Below are 22,894 nucleotides of genomic sequence, written 5' to 3' on the forward strand. Positions count from 1 at the left end.
AGAACGCTACCGCACGACCACGAGCTGCGGACTCGTGTTATTCACTTTCTCTTTCTTCACATAAGGTTTCACTCTCGTAACTAGGTGCAATTAACTCAGTAGTCTTCTCCTCTTCAGAGTTCTTTCTATTTTTAAAGAATACTATGCTTTTACTCAATGGATCCATTAATTGGTAGCCCTTTGAATTCTCACAATAGCCAACAAAAATATACTTTTTAGCTTTTGGTCCCATTTTCTTCTCAGCTGTTTGTAATGTGCGCCATTGCATCACACCCAAAAACCCTTATATTGCTTAGGTCACGTTTCCTTCCTACCAATATCTCATAGGGGTTTTTATTCCTTAATGCTTTTGTAGGTGATCTGTTGTTCAAATATACGGCCGTTGATACCGCCTCTGCCCAAAACTCTTTTGATAATCCAGCTTCAGTTATCATGCTCCCTGCTTTTTCGACAGTGGTCCTATCAACATTTTATCAACCACATTTTGAGATGGGCTGTACCTTATCGTAGTTTGATGCCTGATTCCCATTTTTTCCAGAAGATTCTTCAATTTATGGTTAATATATTCTCTCCCGTTATCAGACCTGATGATGTTAATCTTCTTCCCCCTCCATCTTTCGACAATATTACGATATTCTTCAAAACTGTCACTCACTTGAGTATGTAGTGAATAATGATCAATAAACGAAAGAAAGTAATAACTCCCAAGTGTGAATTTGCACTCCATCGGGCCACCTACATCTGTATGGATTAACTGTAAGACCTCTGCAGATTTACTATTACTGATCTTAAAAGGTGGCCTCACTTGTTTTCCTTTTAAGCATATCTCACAAAGGTCCTTGGATAAACCATAAATCTGTATTCCCTTTACTGTATCCCTTATTAAAGACATACTCTTTCTGTTTAGGTGTCCAAGTCTGTGGTACCATAAAAAGCCTTCCACTGAGTGTACTGAACATTTCTATGTTTATTGCCAATGGTATCCTACTTAAAAATACCGCTTTCCTTACTTGCTGTAGTTATAACTTCACCATTTTCGTTGATTACTCTTGCTCTGTGCATGTCAAAAGTGACTGTATTTCCCTTCTTGACAATTTCCTCTACAGACAGAAGGTTAGTTGCAACATTTTTACATAATGAACATCACGTAATGTAACTATATCGGATTCACCATTTACACTTACACGTAGGTCTCGTTTCCCAGCCAAATGACATTGGAGATTGCTGCTATCAACAGCATATATTCCCATATGAGTCTTATCTTTAACACAATAAACAAGAGATTTGTCTTTTACAATATGCGTAGATGCACATGACTCTAAAATCCATTCCAGTTGACCATTACCCAAATCTCCAAAAGAATAAAAACACCCTTACCTTTATTATTGGTCCCTCACTCTCAGGGCTATCAACAACATACCTCTTTTGCTGCGTGTCTGACCCTGGGTTTACTTTTTCCTTGCACTGAGATACAATATGCCCCTTCTTCTGACATCTATAGCACTTCACTGATTTCTTCCTTTTATTTTTTGAATAAAGAGCAGATGCAGTTTCCTTCTCCAACACATGACACCTTGAAGTACTCTTTACATCCTGTAGGATTTTCACTTTAACATTGTCGCCCATGGTAGGTATATCTGAGCTTTCCAGCCCATAATCATAGGTGCTTACCTTTCGGGCAGTCCTGCCAACAGTAGTGTACCTATCCATTCGTCAGCGATCTCAAACCCAATGTTCCTCATTCAGACCTTTAAGCAATTTTCATGAGGTATGATCCATTATTACCTTCAAATGTCTCCTTACCGGTATTAGCGAAAGAAGTCAGATTAATCATTTCTTTTTCTGTGATGGAATAGTTCTTCTCAGCCTCTTTTAGTTGCCTGGAAGTATAGGTTATTGGATGATCTGCTCCATCCACCTCCTGACTCAGAATGCATCCCAATTTCTTTGGCGGTCTTAGAAATCAAGGACAAGACCATTCATCAATAGGTATTTTCAGTAGAATTTCACCAACTTCTTTAAAAGATATGAGAAGGGACTTGATACCTCCACAAAATTAGGCAAAAACGTTTAATACCTGTTGGCCAAACGTAAAAAGGACTGCAGCTCCTTTATCACCTCAGAAGTAGGAAATTCTCATATGTCTTGAAGAAGCTGGAGGGCAAGTCACACTCCACCCTGCATGATAATGCACTCTACAGTGCAAATTTACAGGATCAGGTTTAGGTCGAATGCTTATAGACGACTGAATAAGTCCCATAAATGGGCTATGTGCTGCTGTATGTCCTTGAATAATACTATAATGTTGACATACTTTCTCTTATATATTTTTTAGTTCATTTCAAAGTCATCAATCACAAGAGAAGTAACAAAAAGCTTAATAGTTATTAACATGTGTGCAAGGACTATAGATGAACATGACAGTTATTAAATCACTTTCACCCACTAAATCACTTTCACACTTATAAATATCTCTGCATAAGTAAACAGTCCTAAACATTAAAGGGTAGACAAACCAACAGAAAACAATTGAAACTGTATTTTTTGTACATTAAGTGTCAAATTATTTTGTAATGAAACAATAAAGATATTTCTTGGTAAGCAATTTCTCTGTACTATTTTGATGTCATGTGATAACGTGGTAATAAGTAAAAAATATAATATCTCCTTGTCCCAACATGCACTTGTCAGCCTAGTGTAAACGGTTTCTGAAAAACATACTAACTTCTTGTCTTTAATACTCCTTCAAAATGTGGAGGTATTGATAGATTTTATTTTTATGTTGCCAGAGGACCCATTAAGACAAACTTTTATTATTGTTATTATTATCCTCGGAATTATATGAAATTATTCTAAACTAATGTTTTAATATATTTTTGTATTTGTAAGCAGGGGTGGATATTATCCATGCTGCTGCTCTTGAAGTTACTGTGAAACTCTCACCACCAATAAAATACGAGCTCCAGTCTAAGTTACTAAATGTTGAATGAGGTGGGGATATTTTTCTATAATGACTACCTCTCTGATTGAGCCTTGTTAAGAAAGGATATTTCTTCAAATATTTCATCTTCAGTAATGATCGCCAATTTTATATCACATCCTGACTGACCACCACGACACTAAAAGGCTTAGGTTTACATCGAGCTGTAATCACGATCTGAACCCAATCCATTTTGACTTATATTAGTACTTTTGTGTTAATTAGTCATATATTTTATCACACTCCGTAAAAATGTGCCCCCTAATAGGGCAAGTTACTTTCACTGTCTCCAAAGGTTTCGATTCCCTCACTAGATGATTAAGATACCTTTATACCGTTCTGACTTGAACACTAATCACAAAAAACTTCGAGAGGTTTGACTTGCTTGTGCAATAATTCTGTCACAAAGCGATTTAAAAAAGAAACAACTTCATCGCCCCCTTTTCTTCCAATATCTACAGTGTACGTGTGCATTTAGAGATGATGAATATTGAAAGCATAAACAGATAACTGCCTTTTGTGATAAACATCATTAGTGCTTATGGTTGGTAAGTATACATTTTATTGGCAGTCCTTGCAGATTGAGTCTGTTTCATTTGACTTTTATATTCTTAAATGACCACTTCTATTTCTGGTCTGAAATGTTTCGGCTTTGACTTTGTGTTCTTTCTGGTCAATGGTGACCTTATTAATGTCTTTCAGTATTTGTTTCTTCGTGTCATCATCTAAATTTTCAGAAAACACCGCATTCAGTACTTTCATCTCAGTGGCGTACTTATCACAGGTTGAGCATGTATCATTTCTTGGCTCCCCGAAAGCTATATTACATTTGGTGCTGAATACTGTTCTATGCAATTCATATGAAATGTCAAAATTTGGGTACGTTTCCCGGGACATTTCATGTAGTCTTTTCACCAAAAGTTGTTCTGAGATGCCACTTCTTCGATTTTTCGTTGCTGTAATGATTTGATCAACTCCTAAATGAATGAATGTGATCACAGACTGCCATTTCTACTTCCTACTACGGCCTACTTCCATGCTTACCTCTTCCAGCACAGGGAGACTTGCCCAGCTTTAAAAATTTCTGAGCTGTCGTAACTCATCGCCTTGTTACTCCATGTGGCGTATAGGAATTTCATGTACAACATCTACTATTCACTCTTACTTTTTAGTTGAAATTACGCACTCGAAGCTATGCTTCTTCTTCATCATTCCTTGATCGCTTTCCCTGAAGCGGAAGTACGTATTGTAATGAGGCCTGTCAGATGCAACGATTGCTCGTTCCAGTCTATATCACTAAATTCTCGTTTAATATTTGATCTTTCTTCAGCATTTACTACCTCAAAACACTTTAACTTACAGTTGCAATCTTCTCCTAGATCGTGTGACTGAACTCTTAATTTTTTCATGACTGTACTCATCCTCCCTCATACTTCCCCGTTCCTAACTCTGTTAGAATCTGTCTTTCATCCTCAGATGACGTACTTATCATTCAACATTATTAAAACTAAAATGAATCATTTACTATACATGCATTAGTAAACAGAAAGACTCAAATTAAAGCAAAGGTTTTCACAGATACCAACACTGTATTCTGGCGCTGCAGTCGGGAACCGCGGGACTGCTACGGTCGCAGGTTCGAATCCTGCCTCGGGCATGGGTGTGTGTGATGTCCTTAGGTTAGTTAGGTTTAAGTAGTTCTAAGTTCTAGGGGACTTATGACCTAAGATGTTGAGTCCCATAGTGCTCAGAGCCATTTTTGAACCAACACTGTACAATAAAGGAAAATTCTCTGTTTTTTGCTTCGGCATCGTTTGTCAATCCACAAGGATTCTAAAACTTAATTCACAGCACTGGACAAAGCAACATATATTCCTTGCAGCGAGAGACATTAGCATGTGCTTTTCCTTTCTACATAATCTAAAATGACTTACAGAATTTGGACTATTCATATTGTCTCACTGGCCGATTAACAGTATTAAACAACGTGTAATCCCACATACCGTGGCATGCATAACTCATTTTTGAAAAAAAGTGGACAAAGAATGCTCTTTTCCCGTAGTCTTCGTACATTAAATTAAATTGTTTTCACCCAAAAATCAGGCAACGTCCAAGGCACTAGAGTTGACCAGAGTAAGATCTTCTTCGGTGTGTGATGACGCACACAAATGGGAGTTGCCCAGGTGAGACACTGTCTGCTCCTCCCACACACACATGTTGAGGGTCTACTAGCATATCCCAACTTTTCAAGGTTTACTTTATACTGCCCACCATCGGTTCACAATCTATTGATGGACTTCCAGGTAGAGCAGTTACTATTATTACCAGAAAGCACCTCTTCTTTAGGTTTTCTGCAACCTACAGGAGTATTCCCTACTCTCTTTTTCCACATGTCTTGCCTTGGGGTTGTATTGTTGTTGTTATTGTTCTGGTCTTCAGTCCAGAGACTGGTTTGATGCAGCTCTCCATGCTACTCTGTCCTGTGCAAGCTTCTTCATCTCTGAGTAACTATTGCACCCTACATCCTCCTGAATCTGTTTAGTGTATTCATCTCTTGGTCTCCCTCTACGATTTTTACCCCCCATGCTGCCCTCCAATACTAAATTGGTAATTGCTTCATGCCTCAGAATGTGTCCTACCCTTCTTCTGGTCAATTTGTGCCACAAATTTCTCTTCTCCCCAATTTTATTCAGCACATCCTCATTAGTTACGTGATCTACCCACCTAATCTTCATCATTCTTCTGTAGCACCATATTTCTCTTGTTGTCTTAACTATTTATCGTCCATGTTTCACAACCATGCATGGCTACACTCCATACAAATCCGTTTAGAAAAGACTTCCTGACACTTAAATCTATACTCAATGTTAACAATTTTCTCTTCCTCAGAAATGCTTTCCTTGCCTTTGACAGTCAACATTTTATATCCTCTCTACTTCGACCATCATCAGTTATTTTGCTACCCAAATAGGGAAACTCATCTACTACTTTAATTGTCTCATTTTCTAACCTAATTCCCTCAGCATCATCTGATTTAATTAGACTACATTCCATTATCCTCGTTTTGTTTTTGTTGACGTTCATCTTATATCCTCCTTTCAAGACACTGTCCATTTCGTTCAACTGCTCTTCCTGGTCCTTTGCTGTCTCAACAAAATTGCAATGTCATCGGTAAACCGCGAAGTTTTCATATCTTCTCCATGGATTTTAATTCCTACTCCAAATTTTTCTCTTATTTCCTTTACTGCTTGCTCAGTATCCAGATTGAATAACATCGGGGATAGGCTACAACCCTGTCTCACTCCCTTCCCAACCACTGCGTCCCTTCCATGCTCCTCGACCCTTATAACTGCCATCTGGTTTCTACACAAATTGTAAATAGCCTTTCGCACCCTATATTTAACCCCTGACACCTTCAGAATTCGAAAGAGAGTATTCCAGTCAACATTGTCAAAAGCTTTCTCTAAGTCTACAAATGCTAGAAACATAGGTCTCCTTAACCCATCTTCTAAGATACGTCGTAGGGTCAGTATTGCCTCACGTGTTCCAAAATTTTACAGAATCCAAACTAATCTTCCCAAGGTCGGCTTCTGCCAGCTTTTCCATTCGTCTGTAAAGAATTCGTGTCAGTATTTTGCAGCCGTGACTTTTTAAGCTGATAGTTCGGTAATTTTCACATCTGTCAACACCTGCTTCCTTTGAGATTGGAATTATTATATTCTTCTTGAAGTCTGAGGGTATTTCGCCTGTCTCATACATCTTGCTCACCAGATTGTAGAGTTTTGTCAGGCTGGCTCTCCCAGGGCTATCGGTAGTTCTAATAGAATGTTGCTACTCCCGGGACCTTGTTTCGACTTAGATCTTTCAGTGCTCTGTCGAATTCTTCACACAGTATCATATCTCCTGTTTCGTTTTCACCTAGACCCTCTTCAATTTCCATAATATTGTCCTCAAGTACATCGCCCTTGTATAGACCCTCTGTATACTCCTTCCGCCTTTCTGCTTTCCCTTTTTAACTCAGAACTGGTTTTCCATCTGAGCTCTTGGTATTCAAACAAGTGGTTCTCTTTTCTCCAAAGGTATCTTTAATTTTCCTGTAGGCAGTATCTACCTTAACCCTAGTGATATATGCCTCTACATCCTTACGTTTGTCCTATAGCCATCCCTGTTAGCCATTTTGCACTTCCTGTCGATTTAATTTCTGAAACGATTGTATTCCTTTTTACCTGCTTCATTTACTGCATTTTATTATTTTCTCCTTTCACTAATTAAATTCAATATTTCTCCTATATCCAAGGATTTCTACTAGGCCTCGTCTTCTTACCTACTTGATCCTCTGCTGCTTTCACTATTTCATCCCTCAAAGCTACCCATTCTCCTTCCACTGTATCTCTTTCTTCATTACTGTCAATCGTTCCCTAATGCTCTCCCTGAAACTCTCTACAACCTCTGGTTCTTTAAGTTTATTCAGGTCCCATCTCCTTAAATTCCCACCTTTTTGCAGTTTCTTCAGTTTTAATCTACAGTTCATAAGCAATGGATTGTGGTCCGAGTCCACATCTGCCCCTTGAAATGTCTTACAATTTAAAACCTGCTTCCTAAATCTCTGTCTTACCATTATATAATCTATCCGAAACCTTTCAGTGTCTCCAGGCCTCTCCCACGTATACAACCTTCTTTCATGATTCTTGAACCAAGTGCTAGCTATGATTAAGTTATGCTCTGTGCAGAATTCTACCAGGTGGCTTCCTCTTTCATTTCTTACTCCCAATCCATATTTACATAGACTTTTACAAAACTTTTTCTGAGGTGTGACGGTGTTGGCGAGAGACCAACCAACAAGTGGATATCAAAGGTCAAAGCTGCATGTCCTTCCGCTTGGGAAGCTTATTTACGCGTAACGTCAGGTGGAGCTATGCCTGATGGTACGTTTAGTTGTTAAGCTGTAGCTGCTCTCAGGCATCCAGCGATTAAGCGACACATCTCACTCAGAGCGGTGTCTTTCTACTCAGCATGGCAGCAATTATGCCAGAGAGGACTTGCATACTCCCCGCAGAACAGCGTAATGCCAATGCAGAAGTCCAGATAGTGGCTGGATGTGCACTGCAGTTACATCCTCTTAGTTTCCGTAGAATGATATTCCTTGCGGATACTTTCATTTTGATGTTATGGCAAAGCGTTTTAAAGGTTAAAGTGGGGTCTAAGTTAACCCCAAGGTATTTTGGGGGAAAGAAATGTTTGAGTTAAGTGTCATTCCGTGGCCTATTTAGTTATTGGTTGGCCTGTCCGCTTTTTATGTGGAAAGCACAGACTTGCCTTTTAGGCCTTATTATTCCTGTATAATTAACCTAGTTCTTTCAACGCATCAGCCAGGTTATTTTTAACATCATGGAAATCTTTTCGCTGTGTCGCCTACACGAGAACATCTACATACAGAAAACTTTTGGTGTATAGTGGAAGTGGTTGGTCATTCATATGCATATGTTAAAGAGTGTAGGGACCCTGAGGTAGCCCATTTCTCTGTAGACTCCATCAACTGCGCCGCCTTATAACTCCACAAAGAATTTTCTGTTGCCAAGGAAGTTGACAATTAAAGACATTAGTGATGTCATAAGTTTTCTTCAGCGTAATTTATGGTTCACAGTGTCTTATACGACAGAGACGTCAACGAAGGCCACATCGGTGATCATAAGTGAAACAAAACCATCTTCCATGTATTGGGTAAGACTGAGGATCTGTATAGCTTTTACCAGGTCTAAAACCAGCCTGCTGAAGTATGAGCGCAGAGTAAATTCACAGACTTCAAGTTCCCTGTCAAAAATGGAATTTTTATGGATGGCAATGCTCCCTGTCGCTGGGCCACAGTTATTTGCGACTCGTATGAAGAACTTTCAGGACAATTCAAGCGAATCATTCAGCAGCACAGATCGTCCGACATGAATACCATCGAACATTTGTGGGACATAATCCACAGGTCAGTTCACGCACAAATTCCTGTACCAACAACACTTTCGCAGTTATGGACGGCTACAGAGGCAGCATGGCCCAATGTTTCTGCAGGGGACTTGCAACCACTTGTTGAGTTCATGCCACGTCGAATTGCTGCACTACACTGAACAAAATTCGGTTCAACACGAAATTAGAAGGTATCCCAAGATTTTTATCATCTCAATATATGGTACCTTTCATCGTTTGTCTGTAATAAACAGTTGAAATCTGTTCTTTATTTTTTAATCACGCTGTATTATTCTCTGAGGCATACAGGATCGTACAGCCACGTCACGTACCTTGACTCGTAAAACAGGCTTATTTGATGCAATATAGAGAGGCTGGACAAAAATATGGAAACATGAAAAATGCAACACATTACCATGCCTAATACGGTGTATGGAACCCGTTGGCATTCAAGGAAGCTTCCAGACATTTCGGAATGGATGAATACAGGCCCTGTCACCATTGGCGAACAAACATTGTACTATGGGATGGACGTGATCACCCAAAATGGTCACATAATCCTTGCGAGTAATGCGAGCTTGCAGGGACCCATTGGGTCCATGCAGTAGCTCGACAAAGCTGTCGAAATCATCACTGAAACCCCGCTATGTTTCACTCTTGGACGTAAACTCAGGCAGAAGTCAGTTCTGAGTGGTTTTGGAACTCCACCACGCCGTGCAGTTCCTTGCTTATGGAGCTCCCGTCGTGTTTTAGTGCTAACAAGGTTTGCTAGTGCGACATTCAGTTCTCCAGTGACTTTCGGAGCTGCCGCCCTTTTTAATTTGTTGTCACAGCGCTCTTCATTGACCACCTGCCTCGATCATTCAACAAACATCCACCAGCGTTCTGACTTAGCTGATGATGTCTCTCTGCTTTCCCTGTATGTGGCTGAAATCTTCGACATGATTCCTCTTTAAACACCAGAAACTTTGTCTACCATAGTTATGAAAGCATCCAACCATACGAGTTCCAATAATTTGCCCACTTTAGAAGTCACGTAGCTCTGACATAATGCACTCACAACTGCACAGAACATGGTTGACAACGACTGACAGTTGCAACATATTGAGGACATTACACAGGTGCTGTTCGTTGTCAAATACAACAGTACAACCTGCAAGCCTAGCTAGCATCTGCATTTATGTTCAAATGCATTTCTCGTTGTCTTTCCATATTTTTGTCTATGGTGTCACGCATCAATACAGCCCATGGGCGTCACACAGTTGGTAATGCAATATCATGTATTCGTCAGTTGCCGATAGTGGCCGTTCAGGATCTGACGGACCCAATGGAGCAATCCCGCTGAGCCACACCTTAATGGCTCTGGACTACGAGCGCCCTCTGCCACCGCAATATAGGATGGCCGGTGGCAGCTTCTCACCCATTTGGACTCGGAACCACTTCCCCATGTGACGGAACACACATGCCATTTAGTCGCTGCTCCACACCATAGTTCATGCATAGTACAGTGAGATTCTTCTTTGTTCACAAAGCTGGACTTTGTCCCTTACTGCGTTATTTGTGTTGAAACTTTGTTCACTTGGAGAAATACTAGTTACATAAATATTCTGTTTATTGTGCTATCTTGTTCGCTAATCACTTCTGCTCTTGTCCACATTTCCTACAACGACAGTTGCCACATCACTCTGTAGCCCTCGTACACAACATTGTCCCACCTCTGTCAGAATCCACAAGGACAGTGTGTTGACATATCGTTGGCCATGGACTGTCAGCGTGATGACCATTGTTGGGGCTTTCCTCGATATAGCAGCAGAGAGACGCACACCGACAGTGGTCAGCCTGAGGGCAACGTCCGACACACGAATGGCACCACTTCGTTTTTTCAGATTATTGCTGGGTCTACGTATAGACTCACAATGAACGTAACCACATATGGAGGCTCCGAGGATAACGAAGTTGACACATTGCATTCATCATCGTCGTATGAGTCCAGTGTATAGCCTTATGTAGTGATGTGCCGTTGTGTACACAGCATGATCACCTCTCGTTTGCATTGCCATTAATTTGAGGAGCAGGTGTTGTGTTCGTGAAGTGTTAAAGCCAGAAGCTGTGCCTATCTTCCAGCTCTCCAACAAGACAATCAGAACCTCATCTTGCCAATTCTGCCCTCACCTCTATGCAGGGGTGTTCCACTGTTGCCCTGGCCAGCACGTTCACCAATTTTCTTACCCACTGAACACATCTATAACACATCTAGTCAGGGGTTGCCAAGAGATTCCCAAACTATATATATACAGGGTGTGTCAAAAAAATGTATACACACTTTGAAGCGTCATAGAAAATTTATTTCCCGTTCTACATTGTTAAATTTCTGGAAACGGAAAGCTTAAAGTCCAATTGGAAAAATAAACGTACTTTACAAATGTGATTAATGTTCAAACTGGCCTTCAGCATCAATACATTTCTGAGTACAAGTCACCACTGATTCCGTGCATCGTACCAAAGTGTCCAATGAGATTTATGCACACACCGCCTGAATCTCATTCCAAAGTGTGTCCAGGTTACGTGGTTTACGTTTGTACACCTCATCTTTTACTGTGCCCCATAAGAAGAAATCCAGCGGCGTGAGGTCTGGAGAGCGTGCATGAAACTCGATTGGTCCCCTGCGTCCTATCCACTGGCCTGGCACATTGTGATCCAGGTATGCTCGTACGTCCCTATGATAGTGCGGCGGGGCGCCATCTTGTTGGAAATAAAACTCATCATTAGCGTATAATGCACGAATGGCAGGGAATATGGAGTCAGCAAGCATTGTTAGATACATTTCTCCGTAACAGTACCTTCAAAGCGGAAAGGCCCAATGAGTCCCCTTGCAGACAAACCACACCACGCATTTACTCCAGGCAAATTCACAGCCTTTTCAACTGTAATGTGAGGATTATCTTCAGCCCAGTACACACAATTGTGCCTATTGACAGTTCCATTGAGTTTCAATTGGGCTTCATCCGACCAAATTATGCTACCTATAAATCCCGGTTCACGCCTCACCATCTCCTGAACCCATTCACAAAATTCTATCCTTCGATCCGGATCGTCGTCACTTAGCTGTTGCACCAGCCTTGGAATGTACACACGAAACTTGCCTTTCTTCAGAATGCGTTGCACACTACTAACCCTTACATTACTCTCACGTGCCGCTTGCCTTGAAGATTTTTGAGGCGAACGCTGAAACAGTTCCAAGACCGCAGTTGTGGAATCATCACTTGTAGCTGTACGAGGTCGCCCTGATCGGCCTTTATGCACATCACACACCGTTCCATGAATTTCGAATTTGTCTCGTAGACGTGTAATTGTTAATCTTATAGGTGATTCTGTACCATACTCACTTCTCCACTGTCTTCGAACAGCAGCTACATTCTCAAACTTCCAGTACCACTTAATTATCTGCTTCCGCGCTTCAAAGCTCAAACGCACGTCCGCCATGTTGAAGTTACTTCCTTGCCACTGCTGCCACCTGTTGAAGAAACATAACATTACTTTCTCACAGATATTTAACCTTGTAGAAAGGGAAATAAATTGTCTATGACAGTTCGAAGTGTGAAGTGTGTATACATTTTTGACGCACTATATATATATATATATATATATATATATATATATATATAGGGCGTTCCTACAATGAATGTAAGAAATTCGAGGACTGACAAAGTGAGTCGTAACAAGTAACTTCCACATAGCAACCCATGTCCGCATCTCTTAGCGTCCGGTGCTAGGCGTCATTTAACAGCGTCGTATACTGCCGGGAAGGTAGGCACACGACCTGCCATCTGAGCCGTCATGGTAGCAAATCTGCAAGGCAACATTTTAAATTTTTTTGTCATCAAGGTAAAAGAGAGGTGAGGTTGACGTTTCATAAACTTTATTTGCAAACAGTTACAAAAACTGCTCCAGATTACGCCCTTCTGCATGCCATGCAACGACGCTTTAGTGATAACCGCACCCTTTCAAACGGGCTGGGCAAAGTGGGGATTACATCAGCTCTTCATCTGTCTCGATAGGTATCTCGTAAACAACAGATTTCAGGTGTCCCCAGACGAAAAAATCAAGGGGTGTCAAGTCCGGGGAACATGAATGCCATGCCACTGTCCCTCCGGGTCCTATCCAGTTTTCACCAAAGGTCTCATCCAAATGATTTCGCACCGCATATGCGAATTGTGCAGATCCGCAAACAAGTTGGCACCAGATGCACTGTCGCACGTTGAGTGGTACATGTTTCAATAACACTGGCAGTGTTTCCCTTAAGAAGATTGAGTACTACGTTCTGTTGTCGGGGGGGGGGGGGGGGGGGGGGAGCATGTATGGACTAATCAGATTATCACTTACCAAAACAAACCAAACGTTGGTGGCCGCGAACAAAGACGGCCTGCGGACTTTTCCATGCCCATGCGTGTTGACTGTGGCTGTTGAAAACAGCCACACCTACAATAAGTCGCAAGTATCGGAATTCAGGTTGAATGGTACACTTCTGCAAAATCCACTGGCAGAGACGTCAACGCGAAACAGACAGTTTTCTGGCTTAAGGGCTTGAACTTTCTAAAGGCAGTAAGGGTGTAAATCATTTTCATTCCACAGACGCCAGACCATGGATTGGCCTACATCAGTTTCTCCGGCAACACTCCGCGAGCTTGTTGAGGGCGTGTTTTGCAGCAGTGCTAACGAGTCTTCTTCTAACTCTGGCATGCACACTGTGCCTTGACGACCACATCCATCCGGTCTTGCACCTGTATCACAAAATGAATGCATCGGGTTTCTGTGTGTGGGCCTTAAATGCACTTGCGACATTACAGTACCATGTCAGTGGACAGCTCACCTCAAGTGCACCTGTTTTTGTCAGGTACCTGAGGTTGTCGGTGAACATGTATAGATCTAGCATTCGACTATTCGGAAATCGCTGAACGTACAGCCGTTGAGCAGCGAGAGGATTTCCATCTGCTGCCCCGTAAGCACAGTGCGTCTGTGTCCTTTCCCCCCAAGAAAAGTGCTCCTTCTCCCATCTGCTCCACACAGTAGCAAACACGTGATTGTCCCCGTTAGTAGGTACACTGACGCTGGGCGAACCTGACTCCGCAGTGTGCGTAGGTGCCGCCCCTGTGCAACGTATCAAACAGGTATTTGCACTGCCAAACGCAACACGTTCGCATCCCAGCAAATGCCGAAAGAAACTCTGTGGTGTTGCACCACCCGGAATACTTGCCACCATTTCGACTCTTGACGGGTATGCCTATCTTCCCGGCGGCGTGCGAAGTTGTTATGAGTCACTCTACCCGCATTCTCATTTTTTTAGATCAATTTTAAGATGCCGTACGCAGTGTGGTCGGAAACAGTCTGAGAAGCTTGTAGTCATGTTGCAGGGAAGATGTTGCAGAGATATAATTGTTAAAAAAACCCTAGATACTCTGACCGTTCCCACCCTCCTTTCTTGTTGCCCAAAGTTGATTTATTAACCTCTGAAGTAAGTTAGTAAATTGGGCGGCTGGTCACATTTTCACAGCACTTGCCACGCTGAGATAGTGGCACACTGCAGAGAGAGATAGCGACGATCTAATTTAAATAACCAGTTTTATTCATAATACTCATGTTTTTCGTTACTCTCCTTTGTTGTAAATTGAAGGCTCGATATCTATTTCCGTTCTTTTGTTTGACATTTTTACGATCGTCTAGAGGATGATTGGGTTGCTTCTACGAAAACTGATGGACTTTCTGGGGAATTACACATATATTTTCAGTCATTTCACTTCGCAGTACAAATCAAGAAAACGAACATAACTTGTTCTACATCCTAGCACTTCAAACTAGTACAATCAACTGTACTAAAAAACAAAGGTTTACCTCTAACAACATGTGGCAAAGAATTTACTATCACATATCGATCAGTTTCTGCATAATCATCTTCGGAACATATGTTTCATACATAAAATATTGGCGATTCAGGTTACCCTCCATTCAGAGGCTGTTGCACGCAGTGACCGTTACTTTGATTTTAAATAGTAGATTTCAGCTATCAGTCGTCCTCTGGAATTTTTTATTGGCAGATCTAGATTTCAGCTAGAAACTAGCCATTGTCAATGCACTATCTTTTTTTTTTTTTTTTTTTTTTTTTTTGTCAATGCATGTAATGCCTGTTGGTCGGGCTTTGCCCACAGCTCATTGAATTGGGCGGCTGGTCATATTTTCACATCAATTGCCATGCTGAGATAAGGACACACGGCAGAGAGAAAATGGCTCTGAGCACTATGGGACTTAACTTCTGATGTCATCAGTCCCCTAGAACTTAGAACTACTTAAACCTAACTAACCTAAGGACATCACACACATCCATGCCCGAGGCAGGATTCGAACCTGCGACCGTAGCGGTCGCACCATTCCAGACTGTAGCGCCTAGAACCGCTCGGTCACGACGGCCGGCACGGCAGAGAGAGAGAGAGAGAGAGAGAGAGAGAGAGAGAAAGATAGCGACGATCGAATTTAAATAACCAGTTTTATTCATAGTACTCATGTTTTTTGTTACTCTTCTTTGTTGTAAATTGAAGGCTCGATATCTATTTCCGTTCTTTGGTTTGTCATTTTTATGATCGTCTAGAGGATGCCCATCTCAAACATTAGTATTCAATGAACTGTGGACAAAGCCCGACCAACAGGCATTACACGCATTGACCAAAAATGATAGTACATTGAGAATGGCTAGTTTGTAGCTGAAATCTAGATCTGCCAATAAAAAATTCTAATGGACGACTGATAGCTGAAATTTCATATTTACAAATACAAACGATTGTTTATGTCTTCTGAGATGTGTATAATCATCGCCGTAATTACATTAAGCGTTTATAAAAGTTGACATTTCAACATTTTCGCATAGCTATGTAGTAGCGGATTTTTTTTTTCTGCAATATGGTATCAGTCATTTCATGTGATCCAAGACTGGTTAGTACATTTACCTCGTCATAACCAGTTCTATTACAATACGTTGCGCCGTTTGCGAGTCATTTGCCATTTAAGTTAGGGTTGCCACCCGATATATCGCGACCGTCACCGCTATGGACCTCGACATACCGACAAGCTGCAATTTTGTCCCGATATTGTATAATACTGCGAAATGTATGATGTACCAAACACTTCTGCCGCAACAAGTTCCGTGTAATTGTGTTCTAAACAAAAAGTAGTTATATTAAATAATTTCTTACTTCATTTCTACACCCCCATCTCAGAGTGTACCGACGAAGTCCCAACTACAGATGGCAACCCTAATTAAAGTTAGCCAATCAGGTCGTCATGCGCACGAATTCAAGCAGCCTGCTAGAGACAGTGTCGCCAAACGTGTTTTTTATTTGATTTCCTCAAACCGAACAAACGTAGCTTTTGCTCGCCTAGCTTAAATTTGTAAATTACGAAAAGGCCGATTTTAACTGGTTATGGGCATTTAAACAAGGGTTTACACAAGGATCCATTGATGTCTATGCGTTTCCGCATTTTAGCGAGTGCAAGTGTTTGAATTTGCGCGTTCAGTCACCTGCTTGGCTAACTTCAATTCCAAATTACTCTGATATGGTGCAACGTATCGAATTTTTTTCTCAACAAATATTTTTCAGCACAACCTCCGCTGAAACACCTTAGCGTTTCTGACTGTTTCTGACCATCTGCATACCGTGCACGCACAATAAATGAAATCTGATTTTTTTTTTGCTGTCCACCGCGCGGTTAGAGGCGCCATACCACGGACTGCGCGGCCCCTCCCGCCGGAGGTTCGATTCCTCCCTCGGGCACTGGTGTGCGTGTGGTGTTCTTACCATAAGTCAGTTTAAGCAGTGTGTAAGACTGCGGACCGATGACCCCAGCAGTTTGGTCCCTTAGGAATTCACACACATTTAAACATTTTTTTTCTGTCTACATCCACATCTACATATATACTCCGCTAGCCACCAAGCGGTGTGTGGCGGAGGGCACAATTCGCGCCAAAGTCATATTTCCACCCTCTGTTCCACTCGCGGATCGCGCGAGGGAAAAGCGACTGTCTGAACGCCTCCGTACGAGCTCTTATTTCCCTTATCTTTGACTGATGATCATTATGCGATTTGAAAGTTGGTGGTAATAGTATATGCTCTACATCCTCGGTGAAGATTGGATTTCGGAATTTAGAGAGCAGCCCCGTCTGTTTAGCGCGTCGTCTATCTGCAAGTGTGCCCCACTTCAAACTTTCTATGAGATTTGTAACGCTCTCGCAATGACTAAATGTACCAGTCACGAATCTTGCTGCTCTTCTTGCTGAAGGACTGCAACGCTTCAGAATTCTACCAATAAATCGCAATCTAGAGTTCGCCTTACCTGTCTACTTCTGTAATCTGACCATTCCATTTGAGATCATTGCGAATAGTCACACCCAGACACTTGACAGATGTTACCGCTTCCAAAGACTGATCATTTATTTTGTACTCATACATTAATGGGTATTTTCGCCTTGTTATACGCAGTAGATTACACTTACTAATATTGAGATATAACTGCCAGTCATTACATCACACATTTATGTTCTGCAAATCCTCATTGATTTGTTCAGAACTTTCGTGTGATACTACTTACCTGTAGACTACAGCGTCATCGGCAAACAGTCTAATACCGCTGTCAGTACCATCAACCAGATCGTTTACGTAAATCGTAAAAAGCAGCGGACCTATTACGCCGCCCCGGGGCACACCTGAAGTTACGCTTACTTCTGTTGAAGTCACCCCATTCAGGGCGACATACTGCTCTCTTTCTGTTAGAAAACTTTCTATCCAACCTGATATGTCATCGGATAGACCGTAAGCGCTCAATTTTTGGAGCAAGCGACAGTGTGGAACTGAGTCGAACGCCTTTCGAAAGTCGAGAAATATGGCATCAACCTGGGAGACGGTATCTAGAGCCTGTTGCATATCATGCACAAAGAGGGCCAGCTGTGTCTCGCATGACCGCTGTTTCCTAAAACCGGGCTAGTTCCTGCAGATGAGCTTCTCAGAGTCTAGAAAAGCCATTATGTCTGAATGCAAAATATATTCCATGATTCTACAACAAATCGATCTCAGTGAAATTGGCCGGTATTTATGTGCATCCGATTTTCTACCCTTTTTATAGATTGCTATGACCTGGGCGTTCTTCCAGTCACGTGGAACTTCCCGCCGTTCCAGTGATCTCTGATAGATAACGGATAAGAATGGTACTATATTTGTTGCATAGTCAACATAAAATCTTACGGGGATACCGTCTGGGCCAGATGCCTTTCTGGCGTCTAAGGATCTTAACTGTTTTACAATCCCATATACACTAAACACTATGTCAGCCATCCTTTCGTTTGTTCGATAATTGAAAGGGGGAATGGTGCTGCAGTCCTCTATCGTAAACGAGTTTTTGAAAGCTATGTTTAGAATTTCGGCCTTCTGTTTATCATGATCACCTTCCTGGTGTTGCAAACTGAATAGCCAGTAGTTGAATGTGGTCATATCCGATAGTAGAGTGACCCCTCGCGACATATTCCGACCGTCAACATAAAGAATAATAGGCGTTGCGAGCTGTCGTAACAGTTAACAGGCGAACTGTGCAGTTTTCCATAAGTGGCAACGAGGTTAGTTACCTTCTAAATCCCTAGTTCTCAAAGTTTTAGACCCAACAGCATATGCATGGTGTACAGGAGGAAAGGTCAATATCCAGGGATATGACAGGAACGATTATTCGAAACAGAATAGTTAAGTAAACATTGGCTCTGAAATGCGTACCTTAAGAGCTGGGAGCGCTTGTTCAACGGAAGAAAGGTGTTTTGCGTTGGCGGAGACAAACACAGCTATTAAGGTATGCACTTTAGAGCCCATGTCGACTGGACAGTGTTTTCTTGTTTTGGTCAGTACTATCATTTTCTTGTAGTTGCCAAAGTTCACCAACGGCTATCTACAGCAACTTCAAGGTGTCACAATGCAGAACTTGTTAGGTTCGACACTGACAAGCTAAATGATGAAAACTTTAGAAGAAGGTACATGATAGAAATTTCAAATAGGTTTGATGCTCTCAGGACACACGAAGATCAAGACGAGGATGTAAATAAACAGTGGACCACTGTGAGGAATAATATCAAAGAGGCAGCGAAGGTCACAATAGGTACAATTAAGAAGAACAGGAGGAAACCGTTGTTTGATGAGGAATGCAAGAAATTGGTAGAGGAAAGGGGAAAAGCGCGATTAGATTGGGATAGAATGGGAGACAGGAAACGAGAGGAGTTCTTGAACTTGAGAAGGGAAGTTGGTCGTAGGCTACGGGCAAAGAAGAGGGATTATTTGAACAATCAAATTACAAAAATGGAAACAAACAGTAAACAAAAAACATAAGGGAACTTTACATAGACATAAATGGGTATAGAAAGGGCTTCAAGGCTAGGACAAATGCATTTCGAGGGGATGCTGGGGGAATACTGACAGACCCCAGTGCCATATAAGTAAATGGAGGGCGTATTTTGAGCATATGTTAAATGTACACCAGGAAGCAGGAAATGAGCAGGCGTACGAAATACATACAGCAGAACCCCAGATACCTGAGCCAACGTTAAATGAAGTAAGAGATGCAATCAACAAACTGAAAAACCATAAAACACCAGGATCAGATTGCATAACTGCACAATTAGTTAAAAATGGGGGACAGAAATTGGTGGAAGCAGTTCACAAAGTGATAACTAAAGTATGGAACTCAGAGATGATACCTGAAGAGTGGCAGGAGTCGATTCTGATCCCAATTGTTAAGAAAGGTGACAAAATGGATTGTAGTAATTATAGAGGGATATCGCTATTACTAGTATGTTCCAAAATTTTCTCGAATATTCTGCTAAGCAGGCTTACACCATATGCAGAGGAAATTGTGGGGGATTACCAAGCCGGGTTTTTGAGGAACAGATCAACTATAGACCACACATTCACCCTGCGTCAAATTTAGGAAAAGAAATGGGAATGCAATAAACCAGTTCATAATCTTTTCATAGATTTTACAAAAGCATATGATTCAGTATTGCAATCAAAATTGTACAGAATTCTTTTGGAACTTTGAATACCAAAGAAGTATGTTAGACTCATAGAAGTGAGTTTGAAAACCACAAAAGGTAGAGTACGTGTGGGGAAATTGGAGTCAGAAGAATTTGTAATAAAGAACGGACTTAAGCAGGGAGATGCCCTGTCTCCGCTACATTTTAATTTAGTCCTAGAATATATTGCACGAATGGCAGCAGATAATTCAGAGGGTGTGGAGTTAAATGGAAATATTAAGATATTAGGGTATGCAGATGATCTAAACATCATTAGCGATGGGAAAGAATCTGTAACAGCAAATGCGAATGCGTTAATCAAGGCTAGTGAAGATGTAGGTCTAAGGATAAGTGAAGACAAAACTAAATACCTGGTTACTACTAGAATGCCAACAGCAGTAGATCAGGAAATGTTAAGAGTTGGAGACATGCAGTTTGAAAAAGTGAACACATTTAAGTATCTAGGTGTGGACGTCACTTCGAGAAATGAGATTGAATCCCAACTGAAGAAGAGATTACGGGCGGGAAATGCGTGCTACTTCTCACTGAATAGATTACTTTCATCACGGAGATTGTCTAGAAATTTAAAGGTTAGAATATACAAAACTATTATTCTACCAGTTATGCTGGATGTGTGTGAGACTTAGTCTCTCACTGTGCAAAATGAAAAGCCGTTTAGAGTATTTGAAAACAAAATTTTGAGGAAAATTTTCGGAGCAAAAAGGGATGACATTAACGGCGAGTGGCGAAAACTGCATAACGAAGAGGTTCGCGAACTCTATTCAAGCCCTGACATAATCAGTATCATTAAATCGCGTAGGCTGCGATGGGCGCGTCACGTAGCTCGAATGGATGAGGGCAGGGCAGCGCGCAGAGTACTGGTAGGGCACCTAGAGGGAAAACGTCCCGTGGGGAGACCGAGGCGTAGATGGGAGGACAATGTGAAGGCTGATTTGAGGAGCCTAGGTATTGAAAGTGAATGGAAGGAAATAGCCCAAGACAGGGACAGATGGCGAAAATACGTTGCTGCGGTAATGGACTCTCGAGTCCGGTATGACCGGTGAGTGAGTAAGTAAGTAAGTAAGTACTACCAGCCCTCAAAATAAGGAAGGCATAGAACACGCAGTAGAAGGGATTTTTTTCATGATATCGAAGATGAAGAAGTGCTCACAGCTCTTAAGGTATGCATTTTAAGAGCCCGTTTTCGGCGCTGTTTTGCTTCGAACGGCCGTTCCTGTCATATCCCAGAATATTGACCATTCCTTCTGGGACACGGGTAAAGACAGATATCCTGACGGTGCGGCTTATCCGCCACCGCGCGTTATGGCGCGGTCGCAGTTTCCATTAGGCGGGTAAAACGAGTTTAATTACGGGCACTCATTGACTTTAAATTGATGGCGCGCTGCGGGCCGGCTTCCTCCGTGGCTGAATCGCACCCACCCACCCCCTCTTTACTGCGGGATCCCCCACCGCTCCTTCCCGAGTCCTCTTTACCTCTCGGCCACCCCCGATTCTTATCGAATTCCATTCAACAAACGAACGTAAGATTAAATTAAATTGAACTCAAATGAACCGGCTGCGCGTTCGCCGACAACTTGCCGGCGGCTGCGCTCTGCTGGCTGCGTTACCGAGACCGGGGCTCCGCCCCAAGTTCTACGCGAGGGAATTAAAGATTTCCATACACTGGCCGAGGGGAAACTTGCCCGTCTTAATAAACAACCCACGTGGCCAGGTACTGACTCGGTCACGTTCGTTGTGCGCGAAGAAAGTGCAGAAAAGTCTGCTTTTTAACAACGGGGAGAACTACCACCCAACCCAGAACTTATAAGACCGTAATAAATTAATGTTTGTGAACTCACTCGCTGCTCTCTTTGCGGATTTAACCCTTTGCGTGTCCACGTGTAACACCGGAAATGCATATCTTTCTAATTCCATCTATTGTACTATAAATTTTTTTCCTTATTTTGTTACCTGAAGATATGACATTTCTGTGTCTTTATATATTGTAATTGTTTTGCTATTTGTATATTTATGCATTTATGCCGATGTATAATTGGATTGTTTTGTAAATATTATTGTAATTTTACGCTGGGTCTGGTCTAGGGAAAACTATGCTATCGAACGACTACATCGATAGGTCGTGTGGAGAACCAAAGTGTTTAGGATCTTTGGCAGTTTTAACTCTGCCTCATGGAGGGCGGGCAGAGAGGGAGTCTGGCTGGGGTAGGGCGGTGGAGCAGGTGTGTTGTGTGACGCTCCCGCGAGTTGCCGCGCTTTCGGGGTTTGGCAGCATGTAATTGCGCTCGACTTGCTATGATAGTTTCTGGCACGGTGCCGCTGACGGGAAGCATTAGCTGGCACACATCAAGAGCCCGTTTCGCCTGGTGACCGTGTGGAGAAGGAGGCGCGCCAACATCCAGCTTCTACAACAACGACGGCCGACAATGAGTGACTGTCGCCACCTCCTCGATCGACGGCTTCAAACCTTCAATCAACCAACAAGGAAGACTGAAAGCACATAAAGTTTTAGAACTGTATGGCAGACATCAGCTTTTAAAACTATTGCATCACAAAAATACAGCAACTTAGCATGAACCTTTGTTGCTCATTGCCCGAATTGAATTACCAAGTAGGGTCCCTTCCTTTTCTGGAATGAACCCGAGTGTCGTTGAAATTCAAACGGCAGCATTAAAGTAATATCACCGCATTTCACTACTTTAATTTCAAAGTTCAGTTAAAGTATTCATAGCTGGTTACAATTTAGTTTACACAAGCAGAAATTAAGAGTGCGAGTTTTGTTACCATATTTTTAGCTTACCTGAGACTGCAGCTCAGCTTGGTACGTACTAAATTTTGCTATTGCTAATTGT

The sequence above is a fragment of the Schistocerca americana genome, chromosome 2, assembly GCF_021461395.2.
Source record: "Schistocerca americana isolate TAMUIC-IGC-003095 chromosome 2, iqSchAmer2.1, whole genome shotgun sequence".
Lineage (NCBI taxonomy): Eukaryota > Metazoa > Arthropoda > Insecta > Orthoptera > Acrididae > Schistocerca > Schistocerca americana.